Genomic DNA, 2,699 nt, shown 5'->3' on the forward strand with positions numbered 1-2,699 from the left:
AGCAGCTCTCTTCTGGAGCCGGTGGGGCGAGCGTGGAAGCAGGAGGACGCAGCAATGGAAACATTGCAAGAGGGGAGAGCAATTGTTTCCACCGGCTAACTAACCGCCGGAGCCCGCGGGCGGCGGAAGGGCTCCGACCCTCCCCAGCACAGTGACCCACTTAGGAGCTTTCACCGCTGGAAGAGGAGGAGGGGAGGTGGCCCTGGAGCAAAGAAGGCAGAAAAGGAGCAACTTGAAAAGGAAAGAAGAGAAGGTGGAGAAGCCAAGCCCTTGCCCCTCCCTCCCCCCTCAGCCAGCCCTCCAGCTCCCCTCTCCCTCTTTGGGCGGGGTGGGAGGAGGGCGTTAGAGACTTTCTCAGGGTGATGCCCACTTTTCCCAGTTAGCCAAGGAGAGAACTGAGCTGCTGACCCCAGACCCCAGACCCCCAGGCACACTGCCCGTCTGGAATGTTCCTACATGTGCCCAGAGCAGAGCCGTGAACTGGGACCTCCTCTATCCCCACAGCTTCCCACTCGGACGGCTCGGAATAGTTTCCACACCCCCCACCCCACCCCGCGGAGTGAGGTGGAGAGGAGCCCGCGGAGCTGGGTGCTGGGTGGGGTTTGCAGTTGGTGTCCTACTTCATGGCCAGCCGATTCCTCTCTGCAGGTGCCAGTGCGGAAGGGGGTGGAGGCAGTGGGGGCAGTGGGGGCAGACAAGGGTACACGTGATACCACCCACCCAGGGATGCCAGGATGTGGTGGGTGCAGCTAGGACAAGCACAAAAGGAGCCCAGCCCAGGTTGACACCCTCAGGGGCGAAGGGGGGGGGGTGAGCCGGGCGACTAGAGCCACTGTGGCTGAACTCAGTCTTTTTTTTTTTTAAATATATATATTTTAATGACTTTTTACAGAGAGGAAGGGAGAGGGATAGAGAGTTAGAAACATCGATGAGACAGAAACATCGATCAGTTGCCTCCTGCACACTCCCCACTGGGGATGTGCCCGCAACCCAGGTACATGCCCTTGACCTGACTCGAACCTGGGACCCTTCAGTCCGCAGGCCGACGCTCTATCCACTGAGCCAAACCGGTTAGGGCTGAAGTCAGTCTTAAAGGGGGCCTGGAGGAGGAATGGTGGGGAGCCAGGCTGCAGCCGGGCATTGTTGCAAAGGCGCCAGGGCCAGAAGCCACGCAGTGTGTTTGGGGAACAGCACCGATGAGGCTGGTTGATGCTGGAGGGGGGGGGTGGGGGCAGGTTCCCGGCAGCCCACGTCAGGGGCGTACACTCCCTCCCCCGCTCAATCGCTCCTTCTGCACCGCCCTGTGGGCCAGCCTTGGCACCGGTCTGCAGTGCCCACCCCGGTGGGCCCAAGGCTTGTGTCCCTCCCACCGCTCTCACTGGGAGTTATTTTTCTGTGCAGGGCAAGCCCCCGACCAGCGGCCAGCGGCAGCCCGAGCATTTCCTCTCTCACCCCAGGAAACGGTGCTGCACCCGCAGGGCACAGAGTTCAGCGTGCAGCACCGAGGCAGAAACTGGGGTCCCGGAGGGGGGTGGGCAGGGCCACGGGGTGCGGGGAAAGAGGAAGAAGCGCCTGAGGGCCCCTGGCAGGGGGAGGGCAAGGAGGGATCTGGAATCGGGACTGGGCAGTGAATTTAGAGAAGCTCAGCCCGACACCTTCATGTTAGAGGAAGAGAAACGGAGGCCCAGGCAGAAACGGGGAGCCGTTGGCAAGTTTCTCAGGAGGCCCTGACCGGGTGGGACCAGCTGCCCGAGACGCGCCGACCACACCCCGTGCCCGCGCTGAGTCAAAGGAGAGCGCGGTCCCGCCCAGCAGATGGCGCCGTTGCTCCAGTTTGGGCCCCGCGAGGTTCGGAGGAATCGGAATGCAGTCGGCGCTGGAGCCCAGGCCGAACTGCAGCGCGTGCAGGTCCTTTCCCAGCTCTCGCCTCCCCTCCCCCGCCGCCCGGCCCGCGCCCCCCGGCACCTGCCCCGTTCACTCCCCACCTGTCGGGGCGCGGGCCTGAGTTCTCAGGATTCCCCGCTCCTGTCCCATTACGCCCCGGGGAGTCCTACTTTTCTTTGGCGGCCGAGCTGACTGTTGGTGGGATGGGGGTGGGATAGAGCGGGATTTGACGGGATCCAAGGACTTTAATAAAACAGGGGCGGGTGACAGCCCTGCGAGACCAAAGGGACCTAGAGGGGCCCCAGGAAACGGTGCTGCACCCTCAGGGCACACCCGTACGGGGTGTGGTCGGCGCGTCTCGGGCAGCTGGTCCCACCCGGTCAGGGCCTCCTGAGAAACTTGCCAACGGCTCCCCGTTTCTGCCTGGGCCTCCGTTTCTCTTCCTCTAACATGAAGGTGTCGGGCTGAGCTTCTCTAAATTCACTGCCCAGTCCCGATTCCAGATCCCTCCTTGCCCTCCCCCTGCCAGGGGCCCTCAGGCGCTTCTTCCTCTTTCCCCGCACCCCGTGGCCCTGCCCACCCCACTCCGGGACCCCAGTTTCTGCCTCTCTTGGGATTTCTGGCCCAAGAGAGGGCGGGAGGGTATTTCGGGTAGACTCCCAACCTCCCCCAACCCCTCGGTCTCTGACGATCAGCCCTAAAGCGCCTGTGCACGCCCCATCCGTGGAGATAGGAGAATGTCAGCGCTTTCCTGGTGGACGAGTCCCCAGTTGTGGGACTCTTCCCCTGGCCAGGCTGGGAGTTCTCCCCCCCCC

The sequence above is a fragment of the Myotis brandtii genome, unplaced genomic scaffold (genome assembly GCF_000412655.1).
Source record: "Myotis brandtii unplaced genomic scaffold, ASM41265v1 scaffold1172, whole genome shotgun sequence".
Classification (NCBI taxonomy): Eukaryota; Metazoa; Chordata; class Mammalia; order Chiroptera; family Vespertilionidae; genus Myotis; species Myotis brandtii.